We start from the raw sequence: 22,400 nt of genomic DNA, 5'->3' as shown, positions 1-22,400 counted from the left end.
GACAGAGAGAGAGAGACACAGAGAGAGAGAGAGAGAGAGAGAGAGAGAGAGACAGTGAGACCGAGGCAGAGAGACAGAGAGGGCAAGTGGAAAGAGACGGTGGGTGTGCAAGCATGGGTGTTTGTTTTTGTGTGTTTATGCATTTGTTAGTAAGTGTGTTTGTGTATGCATGTGTACTTGTGTGCGTATATGCGTGCGTGCGTGTGAAGAGGGCCTTCGTCAGCAAAAAAATAGCGGAGAAACCCAAGAGATAACCTCCACAAGGAATATCTTGCACACAAAAACACACACACGCACACACACACACATGAATTCCCTTTGAACCTTATCACACTGTCATCCCTGAGTATGAAATCCAGTAATTGTACCTGTTAAGGACTAACCCTCTCCTTTAAGGACGGATCCCCCTGAGCCCTCTGCTCATTACGCCCTTCTGTACCGAGGGGCGATGTGCAGCGGAGGAGGGGGGGGGGGGGGGGAACGGATCAAAGTTCATTTACAAACCACACGGGATCACGTCGACCACGTCTGGGAGCCCCGTTTCCTCATCCACACCGGGCCGCCTGCTGCAGCTGGTAATGATGGATCAGAATATGGGCTAAACATTAAATTACCTCACGCCCCAAGAGGAGATAAACCCGCTTAAGTGTTTTTCTTACTTTTTTTTTACGGCTGCCCTCCCGGTGCCGGTTCCCATGGTTACCAGCTTGCTCTGAACAACGGCAGATGGAGAGGGAGCTGGAGGTCTAAATTTATCCCCCAGCATCCTCTCTGGGTCGAGACGCTCGAGTGCGGTATCGTATAGGAAATGGAACCCTGATCTCAGAGTTCAGCGACAACCTGCCGTGACTCCTGACCTCGTCTCAATTCAGGACCTCCGATGAAACAGGGCTGATACTGATTCCTGGCTGATGCAAGGTCCGCGTCACAGGAACCCGCACATCATTCAGATAATGATTATTGATTAGTGTATAACTCGTTGTAAGCACTGTAAGCTGTAAGTACTTCTGGGATATCCGATCTAAATAGAAGATAATCCAGGGATAAACACCAGCGGCGCGGCGTTCATCATGCCCAAGTGAAGGGGAGACACTGGGCTTAACGCTAGCCAGACGCTGCACACGCAGTTAGGGAATGTGGTTTGGTTCGGTCCCAGCAGACAATAAACACTAACAGAGGACAGAACCGCATACCGGCCGACGCTGGAATTAAAACATCCGATCCCCAGACAGCCTCAGACCGCCTACCCTGAAAGCAGCGGCTGCTGAGAAGGACTTTGCTTTGGAAATGACCACATGAACCAACCATCTCTCCCTTTATCACTCTGACACTTACAGGAAGAATGCACAGTGTGTGTGTGTGTTTGGCTGCATTGTGATCAGCCGATTACAGTGATTTCAGTTATGTACTACTCTTTCTTAAATCTCCCTCACCACACATTGGTATAAGTGTAATAATAACATCCAATTTACTTAGATGCAAATAATCTCTCTCTCTCTCTCTCTCTCTCTCTCTCTCTCTCTCTCTCTCTCTCTCTCTCTCTCTCTCTCTCTCTCTCTCTCTCTCTCTCTCTCTCTCTCTCTCTCTCTCTCTCTCTCTCTCTCTCTCTCTCTCTCTCTCTCTCTCTCTCTCTCTCTCTCTCTCCCGCCATTGCACTGCAGGTCAATACAGCCTCCAAATCAAAGCCAAGGAGGCCCAGTGGGCAGCCAGAGGAGGCCGGGGCTAAATGTAGTGACACGGGACGGAAAATAAAATCAGTACTTTTGGTAACTTAATTAACGTTCTGTTCATGAGGCTGAACAGAACGCTGTCCCAGGTGCCAGTTTTCCTTTTTTGGATGTACTTCTTTTTACTGGGCCGCAAATGTCAATCATCTCTGGTCAACCAACATAACTGGGGCTCTTTTATACAAAGACCTGACTGTTCCCTTGGTATCCTCACTTAATTGATGTTGTTTCAGTTGTATTTACGCTCACTGGCTAAACAAAGATGCTAACTTACAGCATACTAAACACACATCCTGACTAAGCACGCGAAACATATGTCCGAACTAAACACTCTAAACACACATCTTTACTAATCACACTAAACACACGTCCTGACTAAGCACATCCTTAATTTAGCACACTAAACACATTGAACTAACACCACACTAAACACACCCCTTAACTAAGCACATGAAACACATCGTCTAACTAGTAGGCACACAAAACACTTGCAACTAACTTGCAGCGTACTTAACACGTCTCCAAACCAACAGCATACTTAACACTTGTCACTCAACACATCTTCTAACTAACAGCGTACTTAACACTAAACACTGAATACGCAGCGTACTTAACACTAATCACAAAACACTAAACACGTCTCTTAACTAACGATGTACTTAACACTAAACACGTCTCCTAACTAACAGCGTACTTGACACTAAACACTGAATACGCCTCCTTTCTAACAGCGTACTTAACACTAATCTCAAAACACTAAACACGTCTCTTAACTAACAATGTACTTAACACTAAACACTAAACACGTCTCCTTACTAACAGCAAACTCATTGAGGTGCAAAAGAGGAGCCATAAAAAATAACTCAAGAGTCAGAGAAAGCAGTGATAGTCAATTACCATAACAAAACCATTCAGCGTTTTAAATAGCCAACATAACGCAACACATAGTAACTCAACATGAATAAACTCAGTGAAACCCGCCCATTCATTCCTTGTGTGACTATTTGAAAGCTGAGACACATGGCCAATATGGAAAACACCAGAGAAACACACGGGAATGATCAGCATTGAGAAACTACACTGAAGATAGAGATGCAGATTGAGTGAGACAGCGACAGAGACAGAGAGACAGAGAGACAGAGACAGAGAAAAGAGAGACAGAGACATAGAGAGAGCAACCGAGAAAGAGAGTTTACCTGAGAGAATTGAGGCTTACCCACAGAGAGGCCGGGCTTGCATTGAGACAAGCAGGAGAGAGGAGCAGAGAGCTGGGTGCATACTGCTCGTCTGAGTGGGTGTGTTGCTCAGTGGGAGTGTGGCGCTGATGGAGGTCTGGTGCTTACTGGGAGGTGGGGGTGATGGAGACCGAAAGGAATAAAAAGTGAGCAAACATTTTCCCGCTGAATTTAAATGTTGTAAAAAGGAGAACTGGGGTGAGACCTGAGATCCAGCTTAACAGAGACACACACCTTAAGACACACACGCACACAGCCCTTAAGACAAACACACACGCACACTCACACAGAGACGCACACTCACACAGACCTTAAGACACACACACACACACACGCACACTCACACAGACACGCACACTCACACAGACCTTAAGACACACACACGCACACTCACACAGACCTTAAGACACATGCACACTCACACTCACACACACACACACACACACACACACACACACACAGAACTTAAGACACACACAAACACACACATAAACACACACACACACACAACCGTTAGGACATACACACAAACACACACACTTTTTTACCACTGTTTTTAATCTCAGATGACCGAGACAATAAAAGGTACATGATATTCCAGGGAAGGTGACAACCAGCTCTTTTGTGACGACAAACACGAACAATAAAGGTTTTGCCGCTTCCCTGACAGGCCCACGGGTAGGAGGGAGCAGAGCGCCGGCTGATCGGATTACAAACGGGTCGGACTTGGGGCTTCCCCTGGAAACACACGCTAATTAGCACCCGCTTAGCGCCGCAGTTAGCCCCTATTGTGGCCCCGGATTAGGAACCCACACGCACACACAAACACACACACACACTCGCGCACAGCCCTCCAGACGGGCAGCCAGGTCAGCGCTGCAGTGCTGGATGGACTATTTGAACGTAGTTCATTCTGTGAGACGGCGTGAAGCACTTTTCCACCATAAATATATATATATATATATATATATATATATATATATACATACACACACACACACACACACACCACATATACATATATAGATTATAGATAGATAGACACAGAGACAGAGAGAGACAGAGAGATATGGAGCAAGAAAAAGACCATGCTTTCCAGAAGAGATCACTGGCAGAGCACAGGAAGTGTGAGTCACGCTCAAAAATAAACACTCACAGACACAGACAGACACACACACACATACGGAGGAGCTGCTGATCCGACATTGGGAAACACTCCTCAACATGGGTCAGAGCCGGGCGGTGACCCGGTGTTACCTACTGCAGGAGGAGCAGGAGGAGGAGGAGGAGGAGGAGGAGGAGGAGGAGGAGGAGGAGGAGGAGGAGGAGGAGGAAGAGGAGGAAGAGGAGGCAAAGACTGCAGCACTTCAACCTGTTTGATCCTAACAGCTGCTCAGCCATTCAGAAATATTCATGGGCTGGAGACAGTATTCACAGAATTTACATCCAGTGTGTTAAACTGTGAATCTTAATCGCAAACACAAGGATCCATGTTTAGGAATAACCCAAACCTCACAGCTTCTAGGGATAGGGACAAATGTATAAGATAACTATATATATATATATATATATATATATATATATATATATATATACACACACACATATGAATACATGCTGTATACACTGTGCAAATAAACTGTATTTGCCAAGACAGCAGTGTGGCTACCACTGGAGCTGGGCTAGCCTGATTTGCCTGTGACACATGGGGGGGGGTTGTATTGTGTCTCAGTGTGAATGTGCTCATTGTGAGCGTCTGTAGCGGGCACCTCCTATGCTGTCCACCATCCGTCATCCTTTTGTCCTCTTGTCCTCTGTTCTGTTCCCCGGCTCTGGGCCGGACGGCCCGGGACAGAACCTTCCTCTGTGGGTCTGCCGATTGACAGAAGCTGCTCCACACGGAGACACCATGATAACGCCCGGGTGCTTCCAGGCTGGCGCTGCCCCTTACTGCACCCTCACGCACACGCACGCTCCCCGGTACACAGGCACACACGCACGCTGGCTCTCGCCCTCGCTCGACTGCAGGGGTTGCACCACCACTAGCCTCAGAAGGCTGCTTCTTCTCAGAGGCCCAACAGAAGCCAGCTCCGGGTTCCTGGGGTGTTGACACCGCTGTGGTATGAAGGATGCATAATGAATGATAACAAGGAATGCTATCTTTATCCATATTATTGGCTCCTTGAATTAGTTGAGATGACTGCGAGGCACATTGAGCGTATAAATACAGAAGCAACACCTAAAAGCAAACATAGTGTACCAGGAAAAGCCGAGTTGTTTTCGGACAATCTTAGACTATAATTTGGAGACTAAATGAGTGGCCTGCAAATTTAGAGAAAAGCATATAAGTGACATATTTCTGGACCTCTGTGCCATAAAGTGGTGCTGGCAGTAAAACAGGCCGTCCCGGAGTATTTTGAGAGGCTCCCTCTGTTCTGAGGTCAGAGACGTTGTTTATTTCAGACATGTGGTCTTCCAGTAAACTGACCCCCTCTGTGCATACGACTGCGGTGTTACGATAGAAACGAGAGCTATTTAAAAGAGCCGGCTCAGAAAGACCACTGTGACTCAATATCTCACCCCTGTTTGTGTGTGGGGGAGGGGGAGGAGGGCAAACACTAACGTAACACAGTGTGTGGGTCCTTGCATGTGCGTGTGTGAGAGAGAGCATCCTTGCCTAAAGGCTTCCTGTGGGCACACAGGCTGAAACAACAACATGATGTCGTGGCTTTGTTTTCACCCCAAACCCCCGAAACACCATTTCTTTCATTAATGGATTCCACCCACCACGGCATTGGACATTAAAAGTTCTGTGGTTTAGCAAAAGTGAAAGTGTTTTCTGCGATGGAGGCTGATGTTAGCATTGCTCTGAGCCATCGGTGACGAGTTGTTATTCAGGGAAGACCATGACTGGGTGTGCTCAGAACAAAGAGAAAGCACACATTGCTGATAGACGGACCAGCAGAAACACAAAAAGATGGCAAATACACACGTTGCACACACACGGCGCACACTCACAGACGCACCACACACACACACACACACACACACACACACACACACACACACACACACACACACACACACACACACACACACACACACACACACACACACACACACACACACACACACACACACACACACACACACGTACATTTAATCGTTATTGTTTAAGCGGTCAGGCAGCCAGCTAATGGAGTCCTGCACGGTACTCTCTAGTTAATGCGATCGATCTTTAATCGGCAGATCTGACATATGATCCTGAAACACTGACAGACTCACCCCCGCCTGCCTCTTGCTGCACATCCCCTCTCTACCTCTCTACCCTAAGGGTCTCCGTATCACAAGGAACTGGATTCATGTCAGCACAAGTCAGGTCCAAGCTTTTAGTGTAGAAAGCCATTATGGAGATAGTCCTGGATGTATAATGTCCACAATAAACCCCTCCCCATTAAAAATCATTTGTTTTGGCTCCATTATAGGATCCATTCAAGACTGGCTTGTACCAAAATTTTTTACTAATGTGTGCAACCAAAATTGTCCATATTATTAATTTTGTGAGATCCTTAAACTCTTCTATTTTAAGCCGAGAGAGGAAACGTTGAAGAAACACCCCAGGTTACTTGGTTCTTCCTAGGTTCTAGGCCCTCAATGCTTTTACAAACATTACTTTTCGACACTTCTTATCAATGTGTATCAAGACGCCATAGAAAACACCTGCGGTAAGTGCACAAGGAGGGTCTGCCATGTTCTGTGGAACCAGACTGAAAAATGAGAGATTATGCAGCAGTTCAAATATTTTCGAACAATGCGTCCACCGGCCAGGTAACACTACCTCAGGAGAGTAGCGTTCCCAGACAGTAGATCAAGAATGCCAAATCTGATAAGGCGTCTCACGGCGCCGTGACTAGCATCACACAGGAGAACACCAGTCACGACAGTGACTTGCCCGACTGCAGACCGCCGTCAACCCCCTCCGCTTCTTCACGCCCACATTCAAGCGTCTCCTTCTCACGGCTTTAACAGTCTCACACGCTACAGAGGGAGACCCCTCAGTGACACGCTGTTTATCAACCCATGAGAGCACATATAGCCACAGGGGTTAAAAGACCTCCAATTCGTTCAAAACACATTTTATTAACTTAACGTCCACGGCTCAACAGCACGGTTTAGTCATAAAACCAGTCAATCGAGAACCAGGGGGGGGACGCACAGACGAGCCTGCAGGTCTCCGTAGGCCAAAGAGAACCAGAATCCGCCGGTCTGGGTCACCGAGGGGTCCTCGTCAACACCGTCGCTGCTGCGGTGGGGCCGTCTGACAGAGAACCAGCCGTGTGGTAGAACGGTGGGCAGAGAGTGACAAAGCGTATGGAAACAGAAGAGTGTTCAAAAATAGAAAGAGGAAGTGGCCTTTGAGAAGAAAAAAATAACCCAAAACAGGTTTCCGCAGGTGGCTGGGTGCGTGGGTGGAGGTGATGGCTGGATGGGTGTATGTGAGGGTGGAGGGATGGGTGAGTGGGTAGATGGGTGGGAGCGGAGTGGGTGGAAAGGTGGGGGGTCCAAACTGCAGAACCAGCATGATGCAAATGATCAGCAATGCCGTCTACCACACCTTCCTGGCACAACGGGCTGCCTTATATTTGCTCGCTCAAGCGGAATGAGATTTGGCTTCAGGTATGAAGCTATCACATCAAGTCAGCCACAGTGAGGAGGAAAGGCTTAAGCAAATATGCGTTGACTTATTCATGAGGGCAACTATACAGTTAGAATAGAAAGACATCTCAGTGTTTAAAAGAAGTTAAGCTACTGGTGAATCCACGGTCGGACCAAGTTTTTTTTTTTCTTTCGAGGCCGGCTGAGGTTGGAAAGATTCTAGAAACCGCAAACGTTAAGAGTGTTCTGCCATTTCTTCCCCTTGGGTTGTCAGAACCAGAAAGGCTATAAAGCTGTCTTTATAAACGGATGAGAGTCTAAGCACACACACACACACGCGTGTACAGAAGCTGCTTAAGGATTGACTCCTGCCGCCGGCAACAGGAAGAGTCACTGATCCGGGCCGGCTGGTGTGTTAAACCATAAGTGAACCTTGCTTATTTGGGTTGTAGGGTGCTGCTGCTGCTATACTAGCAGTGGCACAAACACACACACACAAAGACACACACACACAACAGCTCCAGGGAGCGTCAACAGGTGGAAGCTCTGTCTAAGTGTGCTCCACCGCCATGCCGAAACACAGCTTCACCGCTTCACCACACACACACACACACACACTAACCAATGTGACCACTGGTGTACTCCTCATCTCTCCCCACCACGCAGAGAGGGACACCCTGCGGAAAAGGGATTTCACTCATTCCTGGGCTGTCCCAGAGAACCGCTGCAGACAGCAACAACACCTCCATTCAGAACCAAGCCACGTTCGCTGCACATTCCTGCCAAATGCTGTCCCTCTTGCCAAGGGCGAGTGGCACAAGGCTAGTGGTCTAGGGCTAGTGGTCTAGGGCCATTGGTCCAGGGCCAGTTGCCCAGGGCCAGTGGCCGAGGGATAGTGGCACAGGGCTAGTGGTCCAGGGCTAGCAGCCCAGGGCTAGTGACCCAGGGCCAGTGGCCCTGGGCTAGTGGTCCAGGGCTAGTGGCACAAGGTTAGTGGTCCAGGGTTAGTGGTCCAGGGCCAGTGGCCAGAGGCTAGTGGCCCAGAATAAGTGGCCCAGAATAAGTGGCCCAGAATAAGTGGTCCAGGGCTAGTGGTTCAGGGCTACTGGTTCAGGGCTACTGGTCAAGGGCAAGTGGTTCAGGGCTAGTGGTCCAGGGCTAGTGGTCCAGGGCTAGTGGTCCAGGGCCAGTGGTCCAGGGCTAGTGGTCCAGGGCTAGTGGTCCAGGGCCAGTGGTCCAGGGCTAGTGACACAAGGCTAGTGACCAAAGGCTAATGGCCCAGAATAAGTGGCCCAGAATAAGTGGCCCAGAATAAGTGGTCCAGGACAAGTGGCATATTGCCTGTGGCCAAAGGCTAGCGGCCAAGAACTGGTGGCAAAGGACAAGTGGCCCAGGGCTAGGGGGCCAAAGGCTAGTGGCCAGGGGTAGAGGTCAAGGGCAGGAAGTCCAGGGCTAATGGCCCAGGGCTGGAGCTCCAGGGATAGTGGCCCAATGGCTGCATGCAATTAATGCATGTTGATCTGGTTTGGTGTGGGTGTGTATCTGTATGTTTGTCTGTCTGTATACATGTCTGTGTTTGTGTGTTTGGGATTTTGTGCATGTGCATGTACTTGAATGACGTCTCATGATGAAGGTAGAGTGAGAGGGAGATAGGGAGCGAGAGAGAGAGTCTTGCATGTGGTCTCTTCTCCAACAGAAGCCACAGCACCCCTGGCTCTGTCTTCTACACACTATGAGCCATCCAGCATTGGAGCAGAAGAACGGTATTCGGAGTAAGTGTGGGTGTAGGAAGTGCCGCTCCAGGCTGAATGAGACATGTCATCAATCACTCACCGCAATCAAGCTCAGCTAACAGTTTCCTAGTGAGGGAGAAGTTTGTATGGATGTGTGGGAGTGTGTGTGTGTGTGTGTGTGTGTGTGTGTGTGTGTGTGTGTGTGTGTGTGTGTGTGTGTGTGTGTGTGTGTGTGTGTGTGTGTGTGTGTGTGTGTGTGTGTGTGTGTGTGTGTGTGTGTGTACAAGACACAGGCAGCCCAACAAAATAGATTTTACACCAGAGTTTATCAACCGTGGACATTCATCATGAGCGGTCTGCTTTGGATTGTGTTCTGCTGCGCTTGCCAAGAAACTATGAATGTTAAAATATATAAGAATGACGTCAATCTCTCACTACCTCCGGCTTAGTCTGAATGAGACCAGCCGCATCTCTGAGCTCACTCTGCCAATTTGTCTGTACCAAAGATCCTTTTGAAATTCTTTTTTTCCAAAAAGGTTTAAATTACAGGACCAATCAGCTCTCGGGGATTTAACAATCAGCTCAAGGGAGCAGTATGATTGGATCAATCAGCTCTAGGGGGATTTATGATAGGACTATCAGCTAGTGGGAGGTATTATAGGACCAACCAGCTCTAGGGGGAGGTATGATAGGACCAAATCGGTGTTCGGGAGAGGGAGTTTCCATTCATGATGAACAAGGAGTGCCGCAGCCTGGCGATATAAAAAAAGACAATGGTGGCACCCGGCGAGAAGAGAGCTATCAAAACGGTCTAAATTACACTGAATAAAGACGTTGAAAGATGAACATAAATGGATACGGCATGAGCAAAGAGAGGACGAGTGTCACTCTGATTGGCTGAAGTCATTTGAGCAACGTGAAGCTGCACCCATTTTCGGAATTCGATGGCTGCCTGACATTTAGGTTTCGCTTCATTGTGAAACCTAAACACAAATAACTGGAGGATCTCATGGGCTGACGACAGCTTATGGCCCCAGGAACAACGACATCGACAGTGACAACAACAAACTGTAGTGGAGCTAGATCAAGCGTCCAACGGGCCTGCTTGAATCAGTCAGAAGGGCCACGAGGAGGTCCCTCTGGAGTCTGACTCCAAGCCTCATGCTGTAATCTAACTGACCCACTTCATCCACCAGACAGACACAACGTGTCACTGCTGGTACCCAGCAGATGTGTTTATGCTCAGGGGAAGGCCACACACAGAAACCCATCTGCGCCCACTGGTGTACAGTAACACACAGAGACATTCCTGCTCCATACACACTTCAATTCAACCATAACCAACCATGTTTAACACACACACACACACACACACACACACACACACACACACACACACACACACACACACACACACACACACACACACACACACACACACACACACACACACACACACACACACACACACAGGTCTCATGATACAGTAACTGAGCCGTGGGTCTTGTGAGCGGTGGATCCATCCAGCTGTCGCCACATCATGAAGACACGGGACTCTGCAGACCAGGGGCTCCTCAACCCAGCCCTCCATCTGTCAGCGACCTGGCCACCCAGCTCAGATACTCACCCACCCAGCTCAAATACTCACCGACCCACCCACCCGGATCAGATACTCACCCACCCAGCTCAGATACTCACTCATCCAACTCAGATACTCACCCACCCAGCTCAGCTCACCTACCCACCAACCCAGCACAGCTACTCAACCACCGACCCACCCAGCTCAGATACTCACTCACCCGGAGAGCTCCAGCTGCAGGGGCATGTTGTTCTGACACAAAGGAAGAGAAAGCGGCCTGCATTTTCTTGTTAAGAAAGCCGGTGAGGCGGATCCAGGGCAAAGAGAAACAGAGAGAGGGAAGAAGAAGAAGAAAAAGAAGAAGAAGAGACAGAGAGAGAGAAGAAGGAGAAGCAGAAGAAGAAGAAGCAGAAGGAGAGGATGAAGTAGATGAAGATGAAGAAGCGATGAGTCAGACATAGAGACAACTTTGTGTATGTTAGAGCGAGAACAGCGGGAACAACAGGTGGTTAGCTACATTGATTTCCTGTTAGATATTGCCCGGTGGCATAACGCCGGTGTGTCGGCCTATACGGGCTAACAACGGAGGAGCCTGCTGTCTGGAATCACCCTCTGGAAGGCTCCCCGCTGTAACCTCCTAGAGCGACCTTTGCAGGGGCCTCATGTAAACAGGAAGCTCAGCTGCTGGACAATCCTGTTGCAGCAATAAGCTGATTACACCTTCAGGCTTAAAGACAGATACAAAGGTAACCCTTTACAGATGTTTAGATGATTTTAGAGTGCATCATCTTACAGCTAACAAATTGTTCAATATTTTGATGGATGTGTCTATGTCTCTTTAATTGTTTTGTTTGTGATGTTTCATGCATATGTAATTGTCGCAGGGCTCTCTTGCAAAAGAGATTTCGATCTCAATGAGACCTCCTGATAAAAAAAGTATTGAATAAAAAAAATGATTAGCCAACAGGATGCAATAAGAGATGTGGGGGCTGAGAAACCAATAAATGAGCCGCACCAAAACGAGCCCTTCTCTGTTCTCAACTAATGAAAGCTGGCAGTAGCAATATGAAATGCACCCCAGCCAAAGCAAACAACGTGAATCTCTACAGGAACAGCCAGCCTACCCTCTCAGGCAGATGATAGAAGAAGGTTGTGAATACACCGAACTCTGGAGAACTCTGGATGCTGACGCAGAGTTTCAGGAAACTATTGATGATAGGGTGTTTTCACCTTTATCTGTGTGAATGTTAACACTGGGAACTAAAATGCAGACATAAGGTAAATCTCGAACGACCCAATATAGTGGATATTTAATCGTGGATATTTTTCGTTAGTAATAGAACCACAACACTATCATTACTTGTTCATTACTTCTTCTTATTCAAGGTTGTGCCAATGGCGTCATCACGTCAAAGCCAAATAGTTTTCTTTGGCTTAATCAACGCATTAAATTGTGGCTAAAATAGCACTAACTGTTTCTACCAGAATGTATTGTGTAGTCGTCACAGAGAGAACATTGAAACGACCGCAACAAGCCTTCATCCATGCTCATCCCCTGGTCCTTCTCAGGGTCACACCCACACTCGCACGCACAGGTGCACGGACGCACAGACACACACACACACGTATACATTCACCACAGCCAAGGTAGCTTCAGGGTCTCCGATTAGGCCTCACCTGTACTCACACACACAAACACCAACAGACACACACACACACACAATCACACGCATGCACACACAGATGAACAGACAACACAAACGTGTATGAGCGTGTTATGAAGCTGAATATGCAGAAACTACAGAGTAGTCAATGACAGATGACCCTAAAGCTATTGACATTAGTGTGTGTGTTCATGCTTATTTGTGTGTGTATGTACACATATGCATGCTACAATTTGTGTGTGTGTCTGTTTGTGTACGTGTTTATACATATATATACACATATACTGTACACACACACACACACACACACACACACACACACACACACACACACACACACACACACACACACACACACACACACACACACACACACACACACACACACATACATACATACACACATACATACATACATACATACATATATATGAGTGAGTGAGTGAGTGAGTGAGTGAGTGAGTTCATGTATATTTGTGTGTATGTACACGTAAGCATGCTGATATTTTTGGTTGGGTGTGTTTGTTTTTGTATGTGATTGTGTACGTGTTTGTGCATGTGTACGGGTTTGTGTTTGTGTGTGTGGTTGATCCGTGTGTATATGTGCGCACTCAATGTGTGTTTATGTGTGTGTCTTCCCCTGCAGAAACAGTCCTGCATGTCCACAACCGTCTTATTATCGCTACACTTTTCACTTCAAAGACAAATCAATTTTATCCATACAAGATCCGTTGTCACTTTCATCCTGCAGCTCTCTCTGCCCCTCTCTCTCTCTCCCCCGCCCCCTCCCTGTAATTGAGGTACTCCCACTGTAATGGACACTACTACTCTACAGCAGCGGGGGTGAGCAGTCCTGCTATACTCTCCAGGAAACCACACACACACACACACACACACACACACACACACACACACACACACACACACACACACACACACACACACACACACACACACACACACACACACACACACCTGGGCCTGGATGGGAGGCCATCATTACCATAATTCAGAGAGGTACCGAGAGACAGGCAGGAAAAGGGAGAGATAGAGACAGAGTGAGAGAGGACATAGCCTTTCTATGAGACATAGTAAGGCAGTCAGAGAGAAAGGCAGACAGGGGAATAGAGAGGCAGCAAGGCAGAGTGCGACAGAAAGAGAGAAGAGAGTGAGACCATAGAGGCAGAAAGAGAGACAGAGAGACAGAGAGAGAGAGGATAGAGGCAGAGGCAGAGAGAGAGACAGAGAGAGAACTGAACACACTGTACGCTACAGTTGCTACCTGGCACATCAGTCTGTCCAGGGTGCCAGGAAGAAAAATAGCCCCCCCTCCCCCCGCCTCCACATCTGTACAGGACCCCTGACCTCATTACCACCCCCGCCCCCCCCCCCAGCTGTCAATCAGCCGGGGAAGGTGAGGGTCCCCCTAGGACGAGGACGGAGCCAGTAAGCATAATAAAGCTGAGGAGCAGGGACGAAACAAACCTCAGTCTGGAGGGCCTAAGCTGATCCGCTGCACGGTAGAGTGCTATGGGGGGCACAGCACAGCGTGAGAGAGAGAGTGAGTGAATGAGCGAGAGACTACCTGGAGTACGGACTGTTGTGGGCGGGCAGCAGGATGATATCACAACAGAAAGCCTCCCGGAATACCACACCACATACCATGAAGTCAGAACAGGTACTTCATGAACCCTGTGTGAGAGACACAGGGACACACTCCAGTCTCTCCTGTTCTCAGATGGGATCGGGAAGCAAGCTGTTCCCAAAGCCTCCCCCCCCCTCTTCCTCCTTCCTGCTCCTCTCCAGGTCCGGGATCAGCTCGTCTTTACCTCCCCCCTCCCCCACACACACACACACACACACACACACACACACACACACACACACACACACACACACACACACACACACACACACACACACACACACACACACACACACACACACACACACACACACACACACACACCGGGTAGTCCCTGGCTGAGCGTCCCGGGTCCCTCACAGACGGCTTTCTGTTTTCCATCCCCTGTTTATTTCCTCAATTACAGCGGATCAGTCTGCGTCAGCAGGGCCGGGTTAGGGACAGGGTGAGGGAGCTGCGTACGTGTGTGTGCACGGCACGCACGTGTGTAGGGTTTTCTCAATAGGGATGTAAAGAAATGTCCACAGGTTAGCCCCTGCAGCGTTAGAGTGCAGGTGGTTCGCCGCTCAGAATCGACCGGGTGCTTGATTATTCATATACATATGCATATATTCATACATATTCATACACACATAGATATATATATATATATATATGAATGTATGTGTGTGTGTGCAAGCGTGTGCCTGTGCGTGCGCGAGAGAGAGCGTGCGGGAGGAGCGAGCGAGAGACACAGAGACGGAGGGAGAGAGAGGCATAATGTGTCGAACATAAGCAAGCGAGTGAACTGCAGTAGCCCTCTCTATCTGCCATCCTGAGCGCTCCCTGCAGACTCGCAGCCTTTACACGCAACCCTGCCGTTCTCCCTTTCCATTAATAGCGCTGGACGCTCACATTAGCTGGCGTATTGAGCTGACCCCATGGCTCAGGGTTACTGGTCCTGTTCCACGGACTCTAGGGCTAGAATCAATCATAGACAATAGACCATGACGTCCGACATATCTCACAGGCAGAAAGTCAATTCGACTTTTTGTAGGTCAACACCCAATGACAAATGGTAACTTTGGGGATACATGATAATGGAATAAAACAAAGAAGCAGTTGAAGAGGGGTCAACAGAAACAGCTGGAGGTCGACCCGATATTTAGTCTCCCAGCCACAACTACATTAGCATTGTTGGCGGGGGAGTGCTTTGACGGTCAGCGGGGGGATTTAAACCCCGGCCCATTGTACTGCCATGCATACGTAGAAAGTTGAGGCAACGCATAACCTCCAGCCCACCTTGGCTCACTTGGCCCGAGCAGGCCGGCGGCTCCTCCACCTCTGTGCGGACACACTGCAGGCCTGTGCTGGAGCAGACGGAGCAGGGGAGCTGTCTGGTGGAATGCTCTCATGCTAATATTGACCTTCAATTAGCCCTTCAGAACTCCTTGGCCCGGGGCCACGGATACACATCGCACCGACAACGACGACCAAAAACCACAGAATATAGAAAACTAAAATCGGCACACGCATTCTGACATGGAGCGTACACACAAAAAGCTAATAAACCGAAAGCGTGAGGTAATCTCTTGTGTGCAGCGGGGAACGAAGGGGAAGTTATACATGGGGGGGGGGGGGGGGGTTCAACACTACCACACCTGCACCATGTCCACTGGTAAGTACTGAAACTCTGCAGAGGTTGCCTGTTGAGCTCTAAAAACAGGGTGAGGCGGAAGCGACCTTTGGTAGTGACGGCTCCTCACCCCCAGCCTGCATAATTAACATCATCTGAAGCACACGACCTTACCCGACAACACCAGCGATGGGAGCGGGGACGGCACTTCTGCAGGCACTTTAACACAGCACTGCTGTGGTGCAGAGACAAACAGGTACTGGCACGCACAATATACACGCACACACCTTCAAGGCAAACACACAATTATTTGCCAAGTCACCGGCTCCTGTGAGGTATAATATAATATACTCAATATTCGATTTGGTGGGCGCATTTATCGCATGCGTCTAACCATACCATAAGTGTATACATTCTAAGCATGGGTCAGATTAGTGGTAGCCTGGTCCTACCAGACTCTCGTACTTCATTTCATTTGCACTGAGAGTCTGGACCTACTCAATTGACAAACGTTAACTCACTTGAAGGCGGGTGTCTGTTGAAGTTTAAAACTATTGGATCTGCCCAGTGCCACTCTGGATCTGCCATAACCAATCGCTAACGTTTGGCCGGGAATCACGTTGCGCGCAGGCTGTAAACAAACCAAACAGCGTGAGTGAAGATGTCCGTCAACGAGAGCTGACTTTAACGTCATTGTTCTCAGCCACTCCCTCTGTTTGCTGATGGACGCAGATCATTTGGAAGGAGAAAACCAACTAACATACCGCAGACCCAGACCTAGTACTGAAGGGAAATCAAAATTGAGTGGAAGTACTTAGGCGGGCGGAGCCAGGCTAGAATAGTGGGAGACTAACCCCAAACCCTGTCTGTGGTAATCCCTTGCTCTACTGTTGAAGGAGACTAGACCGCTCCCACCACTATTGCTCTTTACTCATAAGTCATATTGTAGTATTTCATTATTTAGCTAGTGTGCCAGACAAACAAGATGCATCTTCCCTGTTCAGAAGGACCGAGAAGATCAGAGAGGGAACCTGGAACCCACAACAGCTTGAGGGACAGGAGAGCAGGTTAGATACGGGTAGCTACATACACTAAACGTAGCCGTCCTTCAGACAGACAGACGGAAAGATGGACAGATACACGACAGGTAGAGAAAAACCGAGAGAAAGACAGACAGAGACCGAGAGACCGAGAGAGAACGACGAGAAAGCGAGAGAGAACGACCTAGTTCGGGGTAATTGTAGAACAACACGGACCGCTGCCTGCACGTGTTTGTCGGATCTCCGGCAGAGCTGGATGGATTCTCCCTGAGGTTTGGGTACACACTGGCGCACTGACACACACACACACGCATGCCCTCACAGAGCCGAAATCCCTGCTAAACCTGATTGGCTGTTTCAGCAGCTGCCCGGCTACCACAGGGAAGCCCCGCATTACAGCAAGAAGCACCGCAAGGGGTGAGAGAGACACTGAGGGGGGAGAGAGAGACGCTGAGGGGGGAGAGAGAGACGCTGAGGGGGGAGAGAGAGACGCTGAGGGGGGAGAGAGAGACGCTGAGGGGGGAGAGAGAGACACTGAGGGGGGAGAGAGAGACGCTGAGGGGGGAGAGAGAGACGCTGAGGAGGGAGAGAGAGACACTGAGGAGGGAGAGAGAGAGACACTGAGGGGGGAGAGAGAGACGCTGAGGGGGGAGAGAGAGACGCTGAGGGGGGGGAGAGAGAGACGCTGAGGGGGGAGAGAGAGACGCTGAGGGGGGAGAGAGAGACACTGAGGGGGGAGAGAGAGACGCTGAGGGGGGAGAGAGAGACGCTGAGGGGGGAGAGAGAGACACCGAGGGGGGAGAGAGAGACGCTGAGGGGGGAGAGAGAGACGCTGAGGGGGGAGAGAGACGCCGAGGGGGGAGAGAGAGATGCTGAGGGGGGAGAGAGAGATGCTGAGGGGGGAGAGAGAGACACTGAGGGGGAGAGAGAGACACTGAGGGGGGAGAGAGAGACACTGAGGGGGGAGAGAGAGACACTGAGGGGGGAGAGAGAGACACTGAGGGGGGAGAGAGAGACGCTGAGGGGGGAGAGAGAGACGCTGAGGGGGGAGAGAGAGACACTGAGGGGGGAGAGAAAGACGCTGAGGGGGGAGAGAGAGACACCGAGGGGGGAGAGAGAGATGCTGAGGGGGGAGAGAGAGACGCTGAGGGGGGAGAGAGAGACACTGAGGGGGGAGAGAGAGACGCTGAGGCGGGAGAGAGAGACACTGAGGGGGGAGAGAGAGACACTGAGGGGGGAGAGAGAGACGCTGAGGGGGAGGGAGAGACGCTGAGGGGGGAGAGAGAGACACTGAGGGGGGAGAGAGAGACGCTGAGGGGGAGGGAGAGACACTGAGGGGGGAGGGAGAGACACTGAGGGGGAGAGAGAGACACTGAGGGGGGAGAGAGAGACACTGAGGGGGGAGAGAGAGAGACACTGAGGGGGGAGGGAGAGACACTGAGGGGGAGAGAGAGACACTGAGGGGGGAGAGAGAGACACTGAGGGGGGAGAGAGAGACGCTGAGGGGGGAGAGAGAGACACTGAGGGGGGAGAGAGAGACGCTGAGGGGGGAGAGAGAGACACTGAGGGGGGAGTGAGAGACACTGAGGGGGGAGAGAGAGACACTGAGGGGGGAAAGAGAGACGCTGAGGGGGGAGAGAGAGGAACTGAGGGGGGGGGGAGAGACACTGAGGGGGGAGAGAGAGATGCTGAGGGGGGAGAGAGAGACGCTGAGGGGGGAGGGAGAGGCGCTGAGGGGGGAGAGAGAGACACTGAGGGGAGAGAGAGAGAGACACTGAGGGGGGAGAGAGAGACACTGAGGGGAGAGAGAGAGAGACACTGAGGGGGGAGAGAGAGACACTGAGGGGGGAGAGAGAGACACTGAGGGGGGAGAGAGAGACACTGAGGGGGGAGAGAGAGACACTGATGGACACACGGTGGGGGGGGGGCAGAAGTTCTCTATCAAAACTGTAATTTACCCAGTCATTTTTATTCACACACACACACACACACACACACACACACACACACACACACACACACACACACACACACACACACACACACACACACACACACACACACACACACACACACACACACACACACACTGTTTCTTCGAGTATGGCCGGACCAGTTCAAAATTAAAGAGGAAATGTGGACGTGTAGATAACTGACAGCAAGAGAGGAAAAGGGAAACAATGGAACATTGATGACAACTTTGGCCAGGACCCACCAGAATTGGATCAGGGAGGAAAAGAGAGACAGATAAATAAATGTCAATACCTTGCCTGCAACAAATGTTAGTGAATAGGCTCAGCATAATTCTATTGTTTATGTAACCTGCTTACGACCATGCCCCACCGGACGCGTTGCCTTGCATTTGACATCGCGTTGAATCGCCAGGCACACTCTCTAGTTGCTGCTTTTGGGAGTTTACAGCGTTGTCGATGGAAGTGCTTAAAACCAGGAAACTCAGAGATTCAGTTTTGTCTGCCAGGAATAGTTGAATGATGATTGTCCAATTGCATGTTCGATAGTCTCCGCAGTAAGTGTTCATTGGCATACAGTTAACGGAAGTTCAACTTTTTTCCCGAAACCCTTGAATGTGCCGCAAGACTTCACTGGCATGCGAGCCTTCCCACAATCCCTTGCCCCCACGCGATATTGTATCCGATACAAAGTGGACGGCCATCGCCTCTGGTGATGTCGGGCCGTAAGAAGACACTGTGAGGTTACTGTACTCATTTCTGCCCGGCCGTGGCCAGCACCAGTCTTTATTCATTCTTTTTTTAATCAAGAGAGTCATCTGTCTCTCTGAGCTTCTGGCCTTGCCACATACCTGTGGTGGGGCACAGGAGCTCACACACACACACACACACACACACACACACACACACACACACACACACACACACACACACACACACACACACACACACACACACACACACACACACACACACACACACACACACACACACACACACACACACTTAATTGAATCAACTTGTATATTGAACATCCTCTGTATTAAAAATGTAACCGGTTGTTTAATTGCGACGCATCTTTTCCTATCTTCAATGAATGAGCTTATAATAAAAACTAAACAATCCTTCTGACATTCCACGGGCCTCCAACCAGCGCACAATGGCAGCTAATGATTGACCACATTTTAAACAGGAGTGTTAAAATCAGTGAGCCATTAAAACGGCTCTGTTTATCTGGGCTTCCTGTCGTGTACCCTGTAGCGTTACTTAACGCTGCCATGCTCGCGCGCAGGAAGCACACACTCCACACACGTCCCGCACACAGACCGCCGCACCCCTCAGCTCTCTTGATTTGTAAGCAACCATCCTAGCGAGGACTGGAGGGAACTGTACTGGCGATACAACACTACTGTAAACTAACGTCACACGCATGCACTCACACGCATGCACTCACACGCATGCACTCACGCACTCACACGCATGCATCTACACACATCCACACACTCATACTTAATGATTCAGGCTGGGCATAGGAAATAGCAGGATGCTCTCTGCCAAGTAGTGGGGACTCCTCATCGATTGGTAGGAAACCCGATGGACCTCTGTAGTCCTGCCCCGTTTTTTATTTTTTCTAAATAAATTATATATATATTAAATAAAAATAAACCACACAGAACAGTTGTCATACATTCACCAGAGCCCGTGCTTCAATACATCCCGAGCAAAGCTGAGCGAGTGAATCCGAGTGACGCTACAGCCCAACACTACCCCTGCCCATGGCTCAGCATGCGCTGAGCGTTCGTCATCAACATGTTGCCTCCTGCGAGCTGAGTCAGCGAGCGTGATGAAGGATAGGTATGACAGACGCATGTGCTGCTCGTATGTGTGCGTGTGTGTGTGAGTGTACTGTATAACATGTTTGAACAGCTAAGAGGTCTCTGTGTATAACCTTAATTATCTCCAAACTAACTCACAGGACATATTCACGTGAACAAAACACAATCCATTTAAGCACACCATGCATGATAAACCCTTCCACTGACTGCGGTCAAGTGAGCCGTCATTCGTCCATCCGCGGTTAAGCCAGCCGTCACATAAAATCTTCGTGCGCCTCTACTCTGAACAGCCTTTGTGTGGTATCTCGCAACGTTTTCAAAATAAAAGCCTTCACCTACGGTTGTGCATTTGTGTGGATCGCTGCGAACGCTACCAGATCGGCGTGAAAACGTCCACAACAAACAAGGGTTTTCAAAAGACCAAGCATGCACGTGAGGTTTTCAAAGGATATGTTCTCAAAATCTGTACCGTAAAATCACATGGTTCCGTGTGTACAAGCAGTCGATCATAGACAATCGAACCAGAGAATCGGTGTCATCACATAGTTCTTTTTTTCAATGTAGAGCATTAGTTTATTTTCCACAGGTTACCTTCGGGGTAGTCTCGCAAAGCCAGACCAAACTACAGCAAGTAGAATGGTCTGGAGCCACGCTACCTCGAGCCGTCTATCCGTGGGGAAACTGGGCGGGCCTGTTTTTATTTCTTTAAACCAATCACAATCGTCTAGGGCGGGGCTAAGCCCGGGAAGCAGCAGCGGTGTCCATGCCAAATAGAACATCTTTCTTCCTCAGCAAATGCTGTAAGCAAATCTTTTGCAGTTCTTTGCAATTTGACGGAAAGAGCCAAACATGCCAACTTTACAGCGCCGTCAAAGTCCTCTTCAAAACTCGCCATACTGCCTAGTTTCCGAGTCTGAGGGGGAGCACAATACGGGAACGCCAGAAACCGGAAGGGGAGGAGTCGCGGCCAAATCCGACGCTAGGCAATAGACGCTGTCCACTTCCGTTCAGCCAGACTACCTTCGGGGCAACAGTTAGTATAGTCATATCAGTCAGTGCCGGAACTTATCTATTATTTTGTCTATAGCTCACTTCAAAGTGTACAGGTAGTCAGCACAAGGGTTAATATGGTCATGTCAGTCCGTGCCGGAACTTATCTATTATTATTTCTATAGCTCACTTCAAAATGCCAACATAATGCAATTTGCATAGGCCAAAATATGCATATGTGAGGTTTTCAAAGGACATTTTCTCAAAATCTATACAGTAAAATCACATGGTTACTTGTGTACAAGTAGTCAGTATAACAGTTAGTATGGTCAGGTCAGTCCGTGCCGGAACTTATCTATTATTTTGTCTATAGCTCACTTCAAAGTGCCAACATAATGCAATTTGCATAGGCCAAAATATGCATAAGGGAGATTTTCAAAGGGGATTTTCTCAAAATCTGTACTGTAAGATCTCATGGTTCCGTGTGTACAGGTAGTCAGAACAAGGGTTAATATGGTCATATCAGTCAATGCCGGAACTTATCTATTATTTTGTCTATAGCTCACTTCAAAGTGTACAGGTAGTCAGCACAAGGGTTAATATGGTCATGTCAGTCCGTGCCGGAACTTATCTATTATTATTTCTATAGCTCACTTCAAAATGCCAACATAATGCAATTTGCATAGGCCAAAATATGCATATGTGAGGTTT

At 49.2% G+C, this 22,400-nt stretch overlaps 1 protein-coding gene across 3 annotated transcripts in view; it reads right to left on the bottom strand.

The window, feature by feature from the left end:
- Positions 1 to 22,400, bottom strand: part of LOC132467400 (transcription factor HIVEP3) — a 44,806-nt gene that overhangs the window by 17,635 nt on the left and 4,771 nt on the right. The window contains exon 2 of one of the 3 annotated variants that reach the window (XM_060064663.1): positions 4,732 to 5,077. The exons of 1 other annotated variant lie outside the window; for it this stretch is intronic. The gene's annotated coding sequence lies outside the window, so the exon portion shown is untranslated. Of the gene's footprint in view, positions 1 to 2,923; positions 3,070 to 4,731; positions 5,078 to 22,400 lie in introns of all 3 variants that reach the window. One more of the 3 variants, XM_060064664.1, reaches the window with a different exon arrangement.

This window comes from Gadus macrocephalus, chromosome 11 (genome assembly GCF_031168955.1).
Source record: "Gadus macrocephalus chromosome 11, ASM3116895v1".
Taxonomy (NCBI): domain Eukaryota; kingdom Metazoa; phylum Chordata; class Actinopteri; order Gadiformes; family Gadidae; genus Gadus; species Gadus macrocephalus.
Note: the sequence above shows the minus strand (reverse complement) of the source record. Positions and strands in the feature narration are given on the sequence as shown.